Below are 22,328 nucleotides of genomic sequence, written 5' to 3'. Positions count from 1 at the left end.
TTATGACATCCCTGCTGCCCTTCTCTGTCTTGTTTCATGCTTAAGGCACATTTATATTGGCCAGATATTTATCAGGATTCTTTAAATATATTCAAAGTTCCCTTTCTATGTTCAAAGAGCAGCAACAAACATACTGTGACACAGCATGACACACAGCATCAATCTAGCCACAGATATACATGACTTACTGCATTTCCTCCCAACTTCAGCAAATTACTTCAGGGTTGTAGGACAATAACTCGGCCGAATCACTTCCAGGCCCAAGCCCTTTATATCCCTTATCATCTATTTTTACATACTACCTGCTTCCAAAGTGCTGTACCCTTCACAACTCAAATGGCAATGAATCCAAATGCTTACAGATGGAAGTCTAAAAATCAACTTCTGTCTTGAAAAAAAATCCACACTAAAAAGAACATGCCCTCAATTAGAGCACTTGTTATTTAAAGCAGAGCTCCGAAAATCTGCAGCATTTGGCTATCAGTCTCACAGGAACAATCTGTTGAAACAGTTCCACTTCCTGCTTGCAAGCAGACCAGTAATACACACAATCTGCTTACTGGTATTTTAGTACTTTTTTCTCTGCTGCATGAAAGTACATTAATCTAGCAAGGCATGTTACAACTGGCTTAGAAAAGGATATAGGTTCTTCGCATCCTCAAAAAGTATGGTTGAATAAACCTACTAGTTTGTTTAATGGAAGAACCACTGAAGGATGACTTCAAAGCTAAAACACTTAGTTTGTAAAGCTGCAAAGGAGTACTAAATTCCCTAACCCTTCTAATTAATAAGAAATATGCATTAGAGCTGGGGACCATTTTCAACCTTGATTGTTATGACAGCCTCAGGCTCCTGAACACTTAAAAATCATCTCCCAGTTTAATGAATTGTTCATTCCACAGGAAAGTCAAAAAAATTTCTGGCAGAAATCCCCCACCTAATGGAAACACTGGAACTTGTCTTAAAGGTAGCAAGGACAGGGTAAATGAACTAAGTAACATCACTGCTGAGGTAGGGAATCTCCAAAGAAATGATCTTTTCACAGCTTTGAAAATGCAACAGCTAAGTCAAGGGCTGCATGATTAAATGATGTGATGCCAGAATTATTACTAGTATATCACTAGAAACCCCTGGCCGTATGGTCTACTAGTGAGAACTGAAACACCTATAACTTCAAACAAGTAATTTATCGGTGAAGTACCAGCAGCTGGCCAAAGCTAAGGCTTAAAAGATTGTCATTTGCAATTGATTTGATATCAAAAGAATCCTAAACGCCTGGGCTGTCCAGGTCCCACAGTAAAAGCCAAGAAGCACTAGCTGAATGCCCTGTTGTGTTCTCTCCACATCACTGTAGCCCTGGACTGAAACCCCAATGACCATTTTTATGTTACAAAATTGCGAACACATGCGACTGACAGTTTACACCCAACCAACATCATTATTGAGCAACCGGGTCTAGTTGAAGGTGTCCCCTGACAGGGAACCATCTTTAAAGGTCCCTTCCAACCCAAACCATTCTATGACTGCATTAGATATGGGTGTATACACATGACTTAAGGCACGTAAAGACCACACTTAATTTTTTTCTCTGAAAACTCCTCCTTTTTTGATCTTAAATTCTAAATCTTCCATAAAAACACTGGCAAACTCAAAAACTTAAAACTGGACCAGTCTGCTCCTCCAGAACCAAGACAAAGGGAGCTATATCAGGGGCCTTCCCGCCACAGTTCCTTGCTTGATTCCAGAGCCAGTTGCATGACAAGCAGTGTGGAGTTCCTTACCATAAAGACTTGCAGCCTCGCAGGTCTAATCCTTTTCCTCCTTTCCTGGAAGCAGCAGAGTATGCTTGAGGTGCAGCCTGAGCAGTCTCCAACATGAATGCACATTCACAGGCCGCGCTTTGGGAAATGTCTTGTTGCAACTCTTATTTCACAAAGCCAGTTTCTCTCCAGCACGGAGCTGGCTGGTTTCAGAGAAAGCGATAGGAATGCATCTGCCCTTTGACTGACTGTTTGTCAGAGTCCCTGACACATTTAGTTTTGAAACCTGCCAATATTTCAGAGCCTCTGGAACAAACAAGCTGCCAGATTTCCTTTGGGAGAAAGAAAGGAGGGGGATGTACATCTGCTGAATGAAAATAACTAATGCAGGGCTGGATCCAGCCTCAAATAAGCAAACCTTACACTGCACAAGGGCTACAGGTCTTGCTTTACTGACTTTAGGTGTAAAACAATTCTAGGATTTTGCCTTTACATTTGAATGCAAGACTATTTTTTAAGCTTTACTTGCCTTAAACCAGTAAAAGACTGAAAACGTGCATGAGCACAAAATGCACACAAGCTATTTCAATTCCTGAAAAACAGCTCTACAGGCACACAACTGCTACACAAGCCAGCAATCACTGCAAGCTCATGCTGTTTAACACAACAGCAGCATAATTAAAACACCAACTTGCAATGCTGCAACACACTGCAGAGCTTAACGAATAGCTTGACAGAAAGCAATTGTTATGATGGCAAACTTACTTGATTTTTTAATGACAGATTATGTATATAAATTTATGTGGAACAGCCATAGAGAAAATGCTGTAGATGAAGAAGTTACTGCTTTCCAATAAATGGTCAAATGAATCCTCATTTTGATCCCCAGATTTCTAGAGACTTTCCTGCTCCAACATGATGCTATCTCCCTTGACTCTGGCAAGAGTTCTGAACCCATAGGAAATCCTTCCAAGCCTTGAATTTAGCAGAACAAGTGTGAACATGCAGCATAAAGTGCACTGATACTCTCCAAAACTTTTTAACTGAGATTTGGCATCTTTAATCCTTGTCTTTCAGGGTACAGAGGGGTTCCGGAAAGGGATTCATGCTTGAAAGAGCCTTTTCTCCACAAACTGAAGTGGTTGTTAGCACAGCTTATGCTTGTCTAAACAGAAAAGCCCAAGCAGGGACCGGTTCTGCTGTGGCAGAAGGTTTTCTTTTGGAGGGGAGTATTTGTTGTTTTTCTCTTTTAATTTAATTTTTCATGCATATAAAACCACATTCAGGTAACCATGGATATGCTTTCTCTGGCTTTTGACTGTAAAACCTATTTCTGTTACCTGTAACTTTGTCAAGCTGGAGTTCATCAACACAAGGCAGAAACCTGACAAACCTGACATAGCTGTTCCAGTTTTTTGACAGAACCAACCGAAACATTACATTTCACAGAAAAGGGTGGGAGAAGGACCCACACGAAAGTGTCGAAAAATCATTTCAGCAGGTGTTTCAGAGCAACATTTTGAAAAGCGAGTCTCCACGTTCATCCTAGGGGTCACCTTTCTTGTCACAGAATTGGCTTGTGGGGGATGTTCCTGAAATAGGAAAAAACAATCATCCACAAAGATAACCAAGAAATGAGCTTCTGAAAGGAATAGTCACAGGCTTTCAAAACCCATATGCTATCTCACAGCTCCTCTGCTCTAATAAAACTGTATCAGCATCAACCTTTCAAATTGACTATCTAATTCACCAGCCCAGAAGGGTAGGAGCCAAGTAGTTGCCAGGCATAGGATATCATAGGAAAGAGACCCCTCCAAGTGTTTCTGCTGGAGACAGGAAAAGGAACTATTTTTTTTTTCCTTTTTGCATAAAGGTTATAATGGTGGAGGGTTGAATAGCAGCAGAAACAGTTTCAGTGGAATACTACTTGCATGCCTATACACTTAATGCAATCACACAGCACTGCATGAGAAGAGAAGGCTGACATGCACAACCCAGTGAATTTCCACTCACCTCCAGGAAAAAGGAGTCCTTGTGTCTATTCTTGCCTTCTGCTGGGGGAATGAAAAAAAGGAACACAGTGGAAAGCCACAATACCCTATTTGAAATGCTAGATGTTAGGCAGCTAATCTCCTGTAGCCACAGGTGATTTCCATTAAAACAAAGAGGAGTAATTCTGTTGTAAAGCAGGGTAGCCTAGTTGGTTGACTGCCTCCACAGATGTTTGGGTCTGGAACGCTAGATACTCTGGGGAGGATGAATCCTTTGCTCAAGGAAGCTTGGAGTACTTTGCGTTATTCAAACTACTGGCCAGGTTACTTACATTTTTGTAGGTATACTCCCCCAGTATTATGGTTGCAACATTTAGCATACAGCTCTTAAGTCTTCTTTCAAAACACTGGGGACTTGCACAAAGGACTAAGTCCTCCCTTTCTCACAGTAGTAGAATTATCAAAATAATTACAGGACAAAGGAGTTATGGGCAATCCAGGAACAGGAAACCACAGTTTTCCTGACTGTACCCCAGGTGTTTGAAAGGATGCAGGCGCTACATAGAGCAACATAACGGAGGTAGTATGCATTCCTATATTGTAGGATACAGTGCTAAGAGAGAGAAAAGAGATAAATATAATTTTATTTGTTCTAAATCAATGTGTAATTTCAAGAGGATTCATATTTGTATCTGAATAAAACATTTACATTGTCAGAAAGTGTATTTTTCCTACAGATGTCTTATTGTAAACCCTGATCTGATTCAACCTGCAATCACTGGGGCTATTCACATGCTAAAACACCATGATGGATGATGCATTCTAAGGATTAATTGAAATGGGAAATAAAATACCTATTTCTCATCCAGAAAAGCTACACTATATACTCAAGAAGTACTATGACTGAAAAGCAAGCTCTGTTACAGATGGAAAGACTCCAAATAGCTTTTTCTGGCCTCTAGCTTGCCACCAAGCCCCTAAAGCTTTCCCAGGCAAAAGACAACTCACTTTTCATGCTAAAAGCATAGCAGAACTCAGGATTTGCCCTGCTGCAATAAATATGCTGATGTTGATTGACGACTGATGCAATATGTTGATCTTCCAATTACTTTCATATTTTAGAGCCTTAAGAAGTGTGGTTGAGATGATGGTGTACTTCAGGAATGCTCACACCTGAGATGCAGACCTTAGGCCTGGGGCACTTGTGGATCTCTTGTTCTCATCATCTCAGCTAGCAACCCACACAACTGTGAGTCCTTTGCAGTGAAAAATTAGTATAGCATCCAATCTGAAAAATACTTCCAGCTGCAAACAATAAACCTCTGGGAAAGAAATCAATATGAGATTAGCTGCAAGGTTTGTGCAAGTCTGTGAAGGACATAAAACAAACACACCAAAACCAGCCCCACAGAACAGAAGTGTACAAGGTCAGGATTCCATATTAAGGGCACATTGTTCAAAACTAAAAATGAAACCTTCGGCTTTGATAAAGGCTAATACACATCTACTTTGAACAATGAACTGCAAAGAGATTGTTCACACATGGATATAGACAAAATATTTTGCATTACGAATACCCAAAACATCCAACAGAAATTAGGCTGAGAGAAAATTAGTAGTGAAGCTAATCTGAAAATTCCTAACTGGTTTTTGGGTTTTAATTGCAATCTTTTGACGGGATTGCTATGTCTCCTCTATTTTCGAGTCAAAACTAAATAGCACACTGAATACTTCTCAGCATTCCTGGCAAGGAATACTCCAATATTTAAGGAAAACAGGATGCACATTTTTTTGTACCCTGATCTTTCAAAACATTTACTCAGCATTTTGTGTGCTAAGTCAGGGCACCTCAGGTACAAAAGATACTTATAAACAACCTAGCACAGGACCAAATCCAGCCAGAAAAAAAACAACAGTCTCACAAATTGAATGAGCTTTGCATGAGGAGCAAAAAGCTGAGTCCCAGTGGTGTCAATGCAACTAGAGGATGTTGTATTTAAGAATCATTACAAGTGTTTAATATGTAAAACTTCTCTAGGCGCCTCCCTACTGAAAGAACAGTGGTGAAGATGGGTAATGACTCAGTCTATGCAGAAGGCAGCAGGATGTTGGCAGGGGCACACGGAAACCTGGAGCAGTGCCTTGCCCAGGTTTACAGGCATGCAAGCCCACAATAAAAATCAAGTCAGCCCTCTTCTTCTAGCACCATACATCACACCACACAACAAATCACAAGCTGGTCTGGTTGTGATATAGCGGTGTTTTCCCCACTATCTAGACACAGGCCTACTCTGTAATGAACTACTCTATAACAGTACTGACTGCTTGGGTCTGTAGGCTGAATTCCAGTAATGTACTTGTAAGAACATCCCTCTTTCAACAGAAAAAAAAAGCAGTAGTAAACAGATAATCCAAATTCACCTTAATATCAAGTGCTCAATTTGGCTCCCAGTCTTCCCACTTTCATGAACTTCAGCTTCTTAATACGGATCAGCATACTGCTCGAGTCCTATAGCTTTATTATGCAATGAACAACAGGGAGTAACATCAGATATTGATCAAGCACTCTGGGAATTGATTAGTGCCTGGCACAAGCCCAGCTTGAGCTTTTCTCCTTTACATTCTGACCAGTGACAGCCTGATGGCCACAAAACTTTCCTTCCTCATTCCAAGGCTGTCCCTTGGCAGGGCTCAAAGCTCACTATTTCATTTACCCTGGAACCTTTCCAGAGATGTTTAACAGCGCTGTCACTCAGGCATTATTCTTATCTTTTGCATCTTGGCTCTCTAACAAGGGGAGAGTAGTATGGCAGCACCCAGGGCAGCTGTTCACACCGTGCTGTTCTCACACAATTATGTTGCGGAAACTGCAATTCCATACAAGCTGAATATTCAACCCTTGTTGCTGGCTTTTTAATAATAGAAAAGTTTCAGAAAATAGTTGTTATCTCCAGTTTATCATCCCAAACTTGGTGACCAGAAAGAACCAGGAAGAAGTTGTTTAGAGAAGACTCACTAGAATAAAAAAAATGATTTGATGAAGGCCCATAGCTGCAGGCTGTCATGTATGTTGAAGTCATTATAGACTCATAATGTCATCTGTGAATGCTGTATTAAACAGCAATCAGTCTTTATATAGTATAAGGACTACAGCTATGATTTTGACATCGGAAATGGCAGTGCAGTACCTTTCTTAAAATCAGTCACCCTGGAATCAGGGTGTTAAGTCTTCTACTAAGTAGAGGGATAGTGAGACTTCGGCAAGGAGAATGCCAGTCACTTAGCTGGCAAGAGACTTAACTAACAAAATAAGGATTAAGCATATGTTGATTTCTGCTCTCCGGAGTTTCAGCATCTTATTCTCATCTTTTCATAGACAACAGATCTGGAACTCGGCTAGAGGTTTTGAATTATGGTGGCTTTTTGTTTGTTTGTTTTTGCTATTTCTTGTCCTCAAGAGAGCAAGGAAGAAAAGGGCACAGGCAGGATGGATTTTTAAATAGCAAGCACCATGTACCCTTTCACTAAGCATGGACCAGGACTGAGGCATGATTCAGTTTCTTCTTCCTATGATTTAAAACACTATTTCCAACCTCCCAGGATTATTTTCTTCCACCAGGTCTCTGAAGGGTACATATGAGAGGAAGCACTGATATTCAGGATCTGCTCTCAGAAAGAGTGCTTCTGCTGTGACCCAGAGCTGTCATACAAAAAAGTTCATTTCTGTCCACAACTCAGCTGAATTATCGCAGTAGACAGAAATCAGCAGAATTCTACTGTAAAATCAGAACTCTACTGTAAAAGCAGAACCAAAGCTCGTCCCTTCTTTGCTGTTACACGCACCAGGCATCGCATTTTTTCTAATCCCCGGAAATTACATCCTCACAGACCCAAGCAGAGAGTGTGAGTAGCTCATTTGCTCATGGGGGTTCCAACTCTACCTTATGCTCTTTTCTCCTGAATAGTCCAAGCTGTTAGCTAACCTTAAAACTTTAAGTATGCATGCATTGGTCAAAACCATTTTAAGGCTGTTGTCTCAGCCAAACCACAACAGCTGTGATACCAACAGGAAGACAGTACAGCTGTTTTCACAAGTTGACATGGTAAAGTGAAATACAGACATGAACAGGAAAAGAATAATAGCTCCTCTCTTATAAAAGTATTATTTTTAATATATGCATGCACCTCCTGTAATCTACCAGAAACTCCAAAAGACATTTTTGATATGTGTTTGGATGCCTGTTAGTGAGGGAGAGGGTGCTAGGCTACCTTTCGCTCTTATTGCGTTTAAGTGCTTCAAGGACCGTGCCCACAGCCAGTAACTTTCCGCATACCCACTGTGGTTCAAAGCAGGTCTTGGCCAGCAAACATGTGACTCACGTACATCTTAAACATCTAAAAGGTAAAAGTAATTCCTTTTCTGCCCTGCTGTGGTTCAACTAAAATAAAACAAACCTTTTCCACTTCATGTTTAAATTCGAATCTGCAGAAAGCCTGACTCACCTGAATGAAATTGTCACAAATTGCATTACAGCAGAACATCTGATAATGGAAACCCTTATGGAAGGTTTTATTCAAATATTGCAAGAGGAACAGTCATTCTAAAGTATCCCCTGGCATTGAAGAAAGAATTCTCTCCCTGCAACACGATTCTGGAGAAGCCCTGTAAATAAAGGCAAATAATTTCTTCAAAATATGCATATTTCTAATGTAATTTATGTAGAAAACCTTATTGGTTTCATTCCTGTAAAATGCCAATAGGACTCTCCAAAATGGAATTAATTTCAGAAGGAAAAATACCATTTAAATTTATTAACTCCATAAATTAATAAAATCATTTTCTGACCTACATTAGACAGGATGTGGCTGGCCTAAAATGAAAACACAACTCTTCTGAAAGTTTTTTTTTCACTCATTTGTAAAACTATATAGCTAGTTTAATTAGAGCTACAACATTAGACATGAATTTCAACTCAGACCCACATCTTTTCATTCACACAAACACTGTGGTTTCCAACATGCTGAAATGCCTCTAAGTTCAATTTCCTCTGGAATAGTGGATATAAAATTATTCCATAAACTCTGCATATTTACAAGGATATAGAAACACAGCACCGCTTCTATTTACAATAGAAAATGGTTTCTACCTTGAGGAAAAATTTATGCAGTATATCTAAAAAAAAAAACATAAACAATCACTATTCATTCAAGTATGGGGAAAGAAGTGAAACTTAACAGCTCTCAAAACAAGCTTTGCAAATCAGTTAAACTCCTCTTAATCCAGTGATTAACAGATTCGATAAATGAGGTTTGCCTCACATTTACATCTTCAGTGGAAAAATAACAGGAGCTCTAGAAGGAAAAGTAAAGCTCCAAATATCTTAGATGGTTTATCACGTAAAACTGTAGGATGACAGCCATATTAAGCAGTGACACACATTGTGGAAAAATCTCAAGAAAATATTTCTAGAATCATAGAATGGTTTGGGTTAGAAACAACCTTAAGATCATCTACTTCCAAACCCCTGCCATGGCCAGGGACACATCACCCTAGACCACGTCACCTGAGGCTCTGTCTAACCTGACCTTGAACACTGCCAGGGATGGCACAAGCCAACCGTATCCTGGGCTGCATCAAAAGGAGCGTGACCAGCAGGTCGAAGGAGGTGATCCTGCCCCTCTACTCTGCTCTTGTGAGATCCCACTTGGAGTACTGTGTGCAGCTCTGGTGTCCTCAACGTAAGAAGGACATGGAACTGTTGGAACAAGCCCAGAGGAGGGCCATGCAGATGATCAGGGGCTGGAGCACCTCCTGTATGAAGACAGGCTGAGAAAGTTGGGGCTGTTCTGCCTGGAGAAGAGGCACAGAGACCTCACAGCAGCCTTCAAGTGTCTGAAGGGGGCCTACAAGGATGCCAGAGAGGGACTCTTCATCAGAGACAATAGCAATAGGACAAGGGGTGATGGGTTCAAACTTAAGCAGGGGAAGTTCAGGCTGGATATAAGGAAGTTCTTTACTGTGAGGGTGGTAAGGCACTGGAAGAGGTTGTCCAAAGAAGTGGTAGAGAACAATATCGCCTGTTTCTATTTCAGTTAAAATTTCCAATTTCTTAATTATCTAATCTTAAAAATATATTATTTATATTTACATATATATGCAAATATATTATAAATGCACATAAACATACATGTGTCCATATAATGAGCCTTTTTCAAACCCTGTCATTTGCAAGCTATTAATAAGTATGAGATATATACATATATAAACCACAAAAAACCTTCTGCCTAGTCTAGGAAAATACATAGTGCCTTGATTTCTCCACCCATAAAGCTCTATGTGTGCTTCCTTGACCTTGTTCTCAACCTTGATGGGGTGATATTCTCTCAGTAACAACATAAATGACATTGTGTAACAGAACCTCAATCTATTTCAGATGACTAAGGCCAGTCTCATGGCTTAAATGCCCCTACATTTAATGGGGAGATAAAAAGAGAGCTCATGGAAGTGCAGACTTGGAGAATAAGAACATATTAATCTCATTGAGCATCCAAGCTCTCTAGAAACATGCAATTTTCTACAGTACAGAAATTAAAAATTCTGTAATTTCAAGATGTCTAATCACAAGCTACTTGACACTAAGCAAGAAGCACTAAAGAAGATGAAATTCTGCAAATACTAACTTTCAGAGTAATTTATGAGCAACTTCCGCCCTATATATAGTGATCTATACATAGATCCGCAACTATATATAGTGAAACATTCTGAACAGCATAAAGCAAATCGCTGACCTTGGAGGCTCCAACATTGTAAAACTCATTTATTATCAACCAGAATTATTCTTCAATACTGCTGAATTAATGCCTCTAAAAAGCTTGTACCTTGATGACTTTAAGTGGCTGACAGAAGTAAACACAATTTATCAAGCAGATTTGGGCTTTTAAACCTTCCTACATGAACTAGTCAAGAGACATTTCTACTTACAGGACTTAAGATACAAAAGATCATGCTCAACAGTATATACTGCAGTATTTCATTAGGAGAATAGCAAAGTTTCTTTAGCTTGTGACCCACTTTTCTTTCACTAGAAAAGAAAGCTCTGGTGGAACTAGGGAGTCTGGTGAACACAGTAAAACCACGGTTAAATACAGTTTCTTCACCAAAAGCACCTATATTTAATGATACCATTAAAGAGCAAATGACGTAACTGGAAGAACTCTGTAACTCATAAGCAACTTAAATATAGAGGCTATTGCAAAGTCTTTCCCCCACCCCACCAAATACTGAATGTGACAGTCACCAAAGTTCACTGGGGCTCCGTGAATTGTCTCATTTCATGTCAAATCACTCGGGCCACATGACAAGATCCTCCCCATCAAAAGGCATCAGGCTTTTTAACCTGCTCAATTTTAAGACAGAAAAGCACATCCTTCAGGTTTCAATTATGTTTCAGGCAATCACAGTGTGTAAACAGACAACAGCAAACTTGAGAGGAAAAAGAAGCCACCAGGTAGAGATTACCAATAAATAAGGAAATACATTAATGGTCACGTTAATGATATGTGGACTGTGCTGCTGTTCACGCTTGATAATAGGTCTTACATATCAAAGTCCCCAGGACAGCTTATTTTGTGGAAAAACAAGTAAAATTCTTGTATATTCTTCATTACAAAAATCTTTTTCACAAGCAATCAGCTGCTGGCTTTTAGAATTACATGTTAAGAATAGAAATACTAACCATTCTTCAAGTATCTAGTCTAGATGTAGCTCCTAAGACACTCAAAACATCTGTGTTCAAATGATACACTGATCATTTGCTTGCCATTAGATCTTGCTGCAGACAATCAGAGGTCTCATGGTACCATTTTGTTCCTCTCCTGTTCCTCACATACCAGTTTATATTTTTATGGTTGAAATATAATTTCCACTGGTATTTTTCCAAGTCATGTCTAGGCTTTCTGGAAAGTGCATCCATCTTGGTTTCCTTTAAGTGTGCTCTTACCAGCACCCAACAGAAGATGTGCTGCTATGACAGCACTTTGTCATAACATCACACTTGACAATCGCATTGTGCGTGCATATGGGCATGTGTGTCTATGTATACACACAGTGAAAGAAAGAGATGGTAGGATTCATAGATTACTTACAATATTTGTACATTTCCATTTAAAACCTAATTAAGAACACTATTTTAAAAGGCAGTAGGTTGAAAATGTTGTGGAAGATCATTTTCAATGTATATTGGATATCAATATCATTGCCTTGGAAGACACAGCAGCATACTTGTCATTAATGGGATGCATAACTACCACCTTGTGAGTACAGTTCATACCTGTGAGATTAGTCTCTGGTTTCATAAATTCCTTAAGCACAGTTATAAGTTACACCTCTAATATTAGCAATATATAAAATACCAGCTAAATTAGTCGTTGACAAGTTAGTAACCAAAACCAGAGATAAATAGGAAGCATAAAAGCAATATTGAAAATGGAACTCAGGAAGACAGTAGTACGAATATTTTCCAACAGCCAATTCATAGAACCCATCAACCATTATGTGTTTATTACTGTCCTTTGTAAATTTGTCTGGTTTTAGTAGGTTGGCGCAGTAACAGACAAACCTATAGATTTAATTTCCACAGGGCCACATTAGTGCTTGATTGTTCTGGTAATGCCCATCTCTATCCAATACTTCTGCATTTCAGTGGCTCCTGTAACAAGAGATGAGATTCTGATAATTAAGCCTACTATTTCAGTGGCAACTCAGATTCACACTTCATGCAACTCAATTTGTAAGTGGTTTGAAATATACTGGGATAAAAGTCAAACTTGCCACTACGTTAAAGGTATATTCATGATTAATTTGCAGCCTGGATTTCACTCAGATTCCTTGAGTCCATAATGATATGGAGAAGAATGATAGTTCCACAAGGCATGTTGGTCTACAGATGCTATCACCATGACTTGTAGCAGAGTATGTGTCATCTGCAGTGCTTAGCAAAACTTCTTTTTTGCAGACTGATGACTTGCTCATCATGAAAATATGACTGATAACTGGGCAAGCTGAAAGAGAAATATGCAATTCCCACTTATTTATAGTCAACTAGCAATTGAGAGTGACTCACATTCAGTGCTAAGACCCACATCCCACTAAGAAGTACATATCCATCTGCAGGAGCTCTGCATAATTGTTTTAATTCAGTTTTTAAAATGATAAGTTGTTTCTTGTATGGAACGTAAAGTTTGTCTGAATCCCAAGTCTGCATTCAACTCTACAGAATAAACAGGCAAAATGCTGTCATGGAAACATTATACTAATGAGATTCAGACCTGACCCAAGTTCACAGAAGAGACAGCATGACTTTTTAATTGCTGCAGCCAGTGAGCACTGCTGCTGCAGATACAGTCAGGAATACTTAAGCAAGGGACAGCATGAAGCAGTTGTTTCCCACTTGCTCTTCCACTTCTTCCACCTGCACAGCTTTTTCTCCACAACCAGTCACCAAAACTCCCATGTGTTCCCAATATTGACCAATATCTAGAGTTGGCAAGGGCTGGCATCTTATCCCTGCACTAGCCACACCCCTGAAACCAGGGTAATGCCTTTGCTAAAGAGCTTTGGCACATAAGAATCTCAGGGAAGTTTGCATTAAGCATCTGACTTGGTGCTGCCCAAATTCGACATGTAGTAGGTCAACTTTGCTGAAGCTCCTCAAAGTAAGGCAGCCTAAGGCAAACACCCACATGAAGATTTTCAGTCCAAGCAACTCAAGTCTGGTAGCATAAGAAAAAGCTGAAACCCAAATCATGTCCTAATAGGCACATGTAGAAATGCAGAATTGAGACAGTACCCTTCTGCAGGGTCAGTGTATGGACAGAGGATTTTACAAGACTATCCATGACAAAAGTAGTTGTGAAATTCTAAGAAGCAGCTGAGATAAAATAACATGTAAGCTGAAATGCTGGTGAGACACAAAAGTCTAAAATGTTAAAATGTCACAGGTGGAACACTACTGCATTAGCTTCTACTGCTAAGGGGTACCCACGCCTCTCCTGTGGTCAGCACTCTTAGGCAGGTGAATGCTTGTTCAGTTCAGGTGTCCTTTCCAAATAAGTAATAGCGCTTCATCCAGTCTGTTTTGAACCAGTAAACTTTCTACCTAGGAGAGAAAGCAAATTCTCAGTGTTTCTACAGTAATGAAAAACTTTGTTATCTTTCAAGCAAGCTTTTCACTTTATGCCCACTAAGCATTTATGTGCATTTATAAATATGTAACTAGGGACTGTAGTGATAGGACAAGTGGCAATGGGTTCAAATTTAAACAGGGGAGATTTAGGTTAGATATAACAAAGAAATTCTTCACTATGAGTGGTGAGGCCCTGGAATAGGCTGCCCAAGGCAGTTTTGAATGCTCCATCCCTAACAGTGCTCAAGGCCAGGCTGGACAGGGCTTGGAGCAACCTGGTCTAGTGGAAGGTATCCCTGCCCATGGCAGGGGATGGCAGCTGGATGATTTTAAGTTCCTTTCCAATCCAAATCATTCTGTGATTCTATGGACTCCTGCTATAGTTGAAAGTGTTTCCCCAGAAAGGCTCGTGGCTTGCTTGTTTGCCTTTCAGCTGGTAACCAGTAACAACACCTGATTCAACATGAATGTATAGCAGAGGTCAGTAAAGGGCCAGGGACATGAAATCTTCCTCCCACTGCCATTTGCTTCTAGTATGGAATTAAAACATTAAGAGTCTCAGAGGCTGATGTGTCCTGAAAACTATGGCAACCAATTCTGGAAAAAAAACAGTGAATAAAGATGACTTACTGCAACAAGGTTTGTTAGCAACACAATACAGAGTCAAAATTCTGGGCGCTTAGCACATCTTCACGATTTCCTGAATTCACTGTGGTTAACAGGATGCAACCTCTGTGGCCTGCACAGTGATTCCTGTTCAATTATTATTCCTAAAGCCTTTGTTAAATACAGTCAGTCACACAGAAACACAGATGATAAGGTTTATATATATTATTTCCTATAAAACACACTATTTCAAAGGGAATAATGAAAAAATTACATAGCTAATTTATTGTTATGTGACATATTAGAATGACATATATTTATTCTAATGGCCTGGCAGATGTTCTTGTTTCTCCATATAGCTCTGACAAGGGTAATTACTAGAACTTCCTTGAATTCCATTATAATGTTATAGAACTGATTTTTATCTTCAGTTTTCCAATTCCTATTTATTGGACTTTGATGTGATGCTACATGATAAATGAAGTCCTAAAATTACTCCTGAATTTATGGATAGACATAGGCCATGTGTCTAGGTGAAATTTAGCTTCATTCTTCTCTTCAAGGAGATAATTAAGGAAAAGCAATATTACTACATCCATGGAATCACACAGATGGGTTGCCATATGACTGAAGAGACCATGAAACATCAGCACTGCAAATACATGCCAGAACATGCACCCATGGGTATTGGCTGTTGATAGAATAATTTACATATCACTAGAAGTTTTAACCTTAATATCTATTCTGATTCTCTACACAAAAAAAAAAAAGAATGAGGAAAAAAGGTAGATTTCAGCTAAGGACGCTGTCAAACATGCCAGCATCTGCCCACTGCAAACATCAATTTTTAATGCTTTGTTTTAGTACAGAAAGTACACATTACTTTTTTCTTAAGGTAAAGGCTTAATTTTTAACTCAGATTTCCAAGATGAGAAAAAGAAATGTGTGTCTGTGTCCTTCACCTTCTGTGTCATCATTGTTGTCCCCTAACTCCAATTTAAAATGTTAGTCATAGAATCAATCATAGACTGGTTTCAGTTGGAAGGGACCTTAAAGCTCATCCAGTTCCAATCCCTGCCATGGGCAGGGACACTTTCCACTAGACCAGGTTGCTCCAAGCTCTGTCCAACCTGGCCTTGAACACTGCCAAGGATGGGGCAGCCACAGCTTCTCTGGGCAACTTGTGCTAGCACCTCAGCACCCTCACAGGGAAGAACTTCCTAAGTTTCATCTCCATCTCCCTTCTGTCAAGTTAAAGCTATTCCCCCTTATCCTGTCACTACATACCCTTGTAAGAAGTCCTTTTCCAAGTGATCTAAGTGTTCCCCACTTAGCAGATGCAAAATGTTTAAAAAACCCGAACAATCAAAACAAGACAGACACACAAATAGTGCAAGTGCTTTTATGTATGAAAACACCACAGCCTTGTAGAAGACTGTGGTATGTCCCTGCTCTCGCAGGCCTACTCTTCGCACACCACACCCTTTGCGAGGGCCTAAGCATTCCTCAAGTCTGAAGAGGCAATTTTGCATTATGATCCTCATTAGTGAGTGGTCAACCAGTAAAAGATTCAAACAGGGAAGTGCTACAGAACCTCTATCAAGCCAGCTCTGTGCAACACAACATATCCTTACTGACATCATCTTTTAATAAGGTATGTTAAAGTTATATCAATCTCTGGGAAGACAGACACTGTTCCTGCCCGGAACCCCTCTGTCAAACTGGTGAGAGTTATTCAAAACACAGAAGCCAGATGTGTGAGAGCTTACTTCCATTCTGCACCCAAGATATGAAACTGGTGCCCCAGGCAGGGCTGGTGACTATCAAGTGCCTACAGAAACCAAGGCACATACAGGAATCAAGAAACCAAGCAGAATATACAAAGGCCAAGAATTATCTGCTCCTATCCTTACCCAATTGTGCAAAAATGATCTGCATGTTACCTGTTTTTGACGTTATTTTACGCCCAGGAACTCCTGTCTATCTCTGTTAACATGCTAGAGGAAGAAAGCATACTCACTGCTGTGTGTCTTGTGAAGGAGTCTATTGCACAGTGATTTTTTCAAATTTTGTAGCGGTACCAAGGCAGAGTGCAAACTGACCTTAAAAAGCAGTGAAATCTGCCTTCTCAGTTTTAACTGCCCTTGCACTCTAGCACAAGCTATTTCATGATGCAAACTTATCCTTAACCGAGTTGTACAGTCAGTTTTCCTGCAAATTTTAGTGCTTCGTCTGTATGGTTTTATAGCACAGAAGGAAACTGTATAGACAGAAGGCTTGCATACAGTAAGCAAGTTTTTAGTCACTAACTAGCAACATCCTTAAGCCCAAAAAGCTTCTTGCTTCTGCAGAAGAGACCATGACAATCCAAGGGGAAAGGTGTGAAAATGATGGAAAGGGACTCAATGCTAATGAAGGGAAACTGCCACGATTAGCTGAAAGCCTATGAAGTACGTTAAACCACAGCTTAAAAAAAGCTCAGCATTCATGGACCTCAAGAAAAGCTGAATCCTCAAGGATTATACAGAGCTTGGATTGCAATTTGACACAGTAATCCCTGAACTGAAATACAAAAAGAAAATTGATGAAACTCATGAATCAGACACTGAATATCCATCTCTGTAATCTATAATTAAGCACTACACCATATCCACTCACCACAGGTTAGAATGAGTTAGAAAAATAAATTTTAAAACCCAGCCTTGCTACATTCTTTAGCTCAAACTTGCAATGATGTTGAGAACTAGTACTTTAAATATACCAAAGTATTTTGTAATAACTGCGTGTTTTTATCTAACTGCTCCTTACATGACATCCAAGCTCTGTATGATCTCTGAAAGTTCAGTCATCTCTTGCCCTGCCATTTTGGGCAGAATCATTTACATCTAAGCAGAGGGAAATTAAAGTTCATTATTATTTCACTGCTAATATTTTACTATGCACGCATACAAAATACCTTTTGTCTAAAGTTAGGGTGACAATTAACTTATATCTTAATAGTGCATGATATCTGTGGTGGGAATCAGCCTCCCTATATATCAATACAACATTATTAATAAAACCCAGAGTCGCATTTTTTCTAATTCTTCACACCAGTACTCAATGCCTGTGTCAGTAACTGTGCTTTGCATGGAAGGCTTTACACATTCATTCATGAACACACACACACACCTCCCCCCCTCCCCCCCAAACCAAGGAGCCACAACGAAAGCAGCTGAGGATCTAAAACCAGCACTACTGCCAACTTCAGCACAATCAGTGTACCAGAAGCACAGCAGAGCCTGCCTGTTTCTTGCCGCTAACCAGGTATTGCTGGATTAAGCTTAGCACTTGAATAACCCTGGAGAGGACAGGACAAAGGTGAAAACACTCCCTTCAAGCCCGACCTGCTGTTCCATAAGTGACAAGACTCCAGAAGCACTTTCCTCTGCATTGCAGGTGGCATTTACAGAGAGACAAGAACTCTTCCACAACCACAAATTGATTTTCCCCTTTAATCCACTGCTCTGAGAGGATGGTGCCATGCAACAATACAGCCAGAGGAGAAACAGCCTAAGTGGGACTGACTTAGTGCTGTGGAGAGTGCTAGACCTGGAGGCTCAATAACCAAACCTGACAGACACCCGCTGCCAATCACTGCTGCAGGACTACACCTGCTCCCATGAAAATCAATAACAGTGTAGGCATTGATTAGCGTCAGTCCCTTGCTATCGATATTTAAACTGATGTCTTTGAATGACTACAGAGTTAACATAGCATGGCCACAAAGACAACGTCCACAGATGCTGCACTCAGTTCTGCAGTACACAGCCTGGCGCTAAGCTGTTCCTCAACTTTCCTCAAAAGCGCTCCATGCGTTTGTTACTTGAAGTACTATAGCAGCCTTCCAGTACCTAAATGGGCTTACAGGAAAGCTGGAGAGCTTTTACAAGGGTATGTGGTGCAAGGATGAGGGGGAATGGCTTTAACTTGACAGAAGGGAGATGTAGGTGAGACATTACGCAGAAGTTCTTCCCTGTGAGGGTGGTGAGGTGCTGGCACAGGTTGCCCAGAGAAGCTGCGGCTGCCCCATCCCTGGCAGTGTTCAAGGCCAGGCTGGACAAGGCTTGGAGCAACCTGGTCTAGTGGAAAGTGTCCCTGCACATGGCAGGGGGTTGAAACTGGATGAGCTTTAAGGTCCCTTCCAACCCAAACCATTCTGTGATTCTATGATTATGACTCTATGAAAAGCTGCCTATGACAAAAGCGAGCACTGCTGGTTCCCAAACCAGAGTTATGACTCTTTTACAATCACTCTTACAGACATTATGAATCTATCTTCAAGAAAAGACAGAAGTTGAGAATTCAAATGAATACTTTCATTAGCTGGAAGGAAAGTATGATAAGTAACTGAATACATCCAAGTTAAATGCCAACTATAATTTAATCACTACCGAGTTTACAGAGTTTTCTTTTTTAAATAATTATAGAGCATGATAACTTTCTAGCCTACCAGAAATGGATTCTTTCTCTAGGTCTATGTGCAATAGCAGTAATATGAATCCTCCATTATCACTAAGTCCCCACGTTCAAAGGTTAATGCTATGATTGCTGTGCCCCTTTAGACTTCATACTTGACAGATTCTCATTTGGAGGGGTGTATGAAATGTCTCAGAAGACAGGTATCGAAAGAGACATTCATGGGGCAGACCAAGTATATATAGCACTAATTTTCACCCTGGAAGTTAAGGTCATCAACCTGCAAGTCACCTACTAGTGACTGCATTACCCTGAACGTATAGTACTGCAGGGTAAATAACTGTCATTCCCACCCCTGAAGTCCTTGCCAGTTGTGCTGAAAAGCTTTCTGACCCTTCCAGAAATCTAGCATATGGTAGCATCTTAATTCCTATTCAAAGCCACACTGCTTGCAACATCAAAACAATAAATCCAAAGTGTGGTAATGGCTTTGGGAAATACAGGACATTTTTGTGTCAATAGTACCACCTGCTGGATTTTGAGACTATAAAGAGAGTTGGAGACTAATCAGCATTGACAGAAGTCAGATGGAGATGCAATTCAATATTGCTCTTGTACAAATGCCACCCACCATAACTAAACCATTACAAATGAGCAGGTAACAAACTGCCGGATCTTCTAAGGAGCTGCCAACATCACACAGAAAGTTCAGAGGCATCTTCAATGTTTCTTGTTAAATCAGATATTCAAACCTCACTGCTACCCCAATAAAAGCAATATGCTGCTACTAATGTCAGTGTTGAGTATGGTTTCTTTCTTTATTTTTTTTAAGTTGACTGCAAAACCAATGTGTTTTTCCACTAGGGTATTATTTGTCAGGGTGGGGAAACTGGACAAAAATGCCCCCAAAAGCACTAAAACATACAAAGAAAAAAAACAAAACAAAACAAACAAACAACCTTTACTATTGATATGAGGTGTTAATATTTCTGATCTCATAGTATCAAGAAATACTCAGCATGCCATGAAAAAAAGAGCACTGCAACACATAATGGAGAAGAACACACTTTGCCATGTCAAGTGATCACTGCGAACTTTATAGTTAATTCACCACAAAACGCAGAGGGCTGCTCTGCACTGTCCACACCCAACACAAGAAGTAAGTTTCCAGCAGAAAGAAAAGCAGAAATTTGAGTAGTAAGGATTAGGAGACTCCAATGCAGGTGAATTCACCCAAAACCCACAGGGTAGGTCTTTTTTACCAGTGCTACCGTACACCACACAACTGCCCCAGGGAATAAGCTGCCCAGTGCTATGAGTGTGAGAGCTTTCTATCAACCCTCACCTCGTTAACCAAACACAGCAAGGCTAACTCCTCTCTCATACTGACTCCAGATTACCTCCAGATCTGAATTCGTATCTAGTTTTCAAGCTATCATTGATTATCGGTGCATCTAAACACACAAAGATCCTGTTGATCACTTCATATCACACATCTTCAGGATTTCTTTAAGCTCCTCCCAAGAAGACTCAAATGGAAACAGTTTGAAGACTTTAATCGAAGTGACACTGCTAAAAGGTTATCCCCAAAACTTCAGCAGTAAAAACATCAGCCTTGACAGCCGTCAGTGATAACTTATAAGCCTTTTTTGCTAGAAGTTATTACCATATTTCCTGCTGTTTCTCAACAAATAACTTTCAGGCAGGCTCCTGGAAATAACTGAAGCTGTGCTTGAACCACTCACTTTTTCAGTTATGCATCTTTAAAGAAAGCTGTGCTCTCTTTCCCTGTGCAGAGTTCTTTCCAAGGGTACTTGAATCTTTCTTTAAACCTGTTAGATGCAGAAAAGTGTATTTCAGCTGCACTCAGAAGTTATCATCTGATAGGTCAAGCAGGAGACTGCAACCAACCAAGAACTCCTCAGGTGTAACCTGAAGCTTGACACACATGAAGCACTTAATCCACATAACCATCAACGAATAGCACCTTCATACTTTAAAATAAACAATAATAAATGCTTTTATTATAAAGCAGAAAGTGAAACCATAACCCACTACACCACGCAGCAGAAAAGTTACTGCAGCTCCTAGGACAACAGAACCAAACTACTCTGCAAGAGCATTTGTGCACTCCTGCAGGTAATCTCAGCCTCACTAGCAAGGGACAGGCAGCAGGTGAGCCCCCTCCAGCTCCCTCTCTCACCAGCCTCATCAGTTTCCCACCAGAACAGGAAGACTTTGGATGTTCAGTTCAGAAACCCCAGCCGTGATGTGTGAAATATTTAGTTCAGCAATGCAAGAACCTTACCTGATGGCTGGGAACTAATACAAGAACTGAAATTAATACTTTACAACAGTGTTTGACATCACATGCCCATGGCATAAATGGGTGGAAGAACAGTGGTGCAAAAAGATATCATAGAATCATAGAATAGTTAGGGTTGGAAAGGACCTTAAGATCATCTAGTTCCAACCCCCCTGTCATGGGCAGGGACACCTCACACTAAACCATCTCACCCAAGGCTCTGTTAAACCTGGACTTCAACACCGCCAGGGATGGAGCATTCATAACTTTCTTGGGCAACCTGTCCCAGTGCCTCACCACCCTCACAGTACAGAATTTCTTCCTTATACCCAATCTAAACTTCCCCTGTTTAAGTTTCAACCTGTCACCCCTTGTCCTATCACTACAGTTCCTAATGAATCACAGAGGTAGAAAAGAAGTTGGGTAAGATGTTCATTGCTTATAAGGAATACAGTTACACCTTTCCTACGTAATCCTTGGGCATGGGTGTATACACCAACATGCAAATTCAGGAAATACTGAACAGGGTAATGCTGGAGTTTAGCATAAATAACTAGAAGAGAAGGTGGCAAAATTCTAAGGAAGAGAAACAGTGAAAGAGACAGAAAAGAGGGAAAGACTTTTGCTTTCCTCTATTTACTGAGTTTTCCAGTGAAGGCCAGCAAGGGAAGCAATTGTTGCACAGCAGCTCCTGACAGTAAGCTATAGCAAAGCATTCCAAAGTCAAACCGTGCAAGTCAAAAAAGCCAAAAGCCGCTGGATGAGAAGTGTAAGGCATGGGCTACACAGGTCCCTGCTCAGCCAGACCTCATGTTCTACGTGCGAGTGTGCTGGTCCTCCAGGACAAGCGGTGCATGCAGGAGCTTCCAGCACTTCCTAATGAAAGGGCTGCGAGCTTAGGCTGTGCCAGAGCACCCATGGGCTTGTCTGGCTACAGGCAAATCAGCAAAAGAACCTCTGCAGCTCCACCACCAACAGACCTGTGTCAGAGCTTCAGACAGGGAGAGTGGAAGGTGTGCCAGGC

This window comes from Pezoporus flaviventris, unplaced genomic scaffold (assembly GCF_033815535.1).
Source record: "Pezoporus flaviventris isolate CSIRO_AGI_PZ_B2104156 unplaced genomic scaffold, CSIRO_AGI_Pfla_v1 ptg000143l, whole genome shotgun sequence".
Taxonomy (NCBI): domain Eukaryota; kingdom Metazoa; phylum Chordata; class Aves; order Psittaciformes; family Psittacidae; genus Pezoporus; species Pezoporus flaviventris.
The sequence above is the reverse complement of the archived record's forward strand: the minus strand, read 5'-3'. Positions refer to the sequence as shown.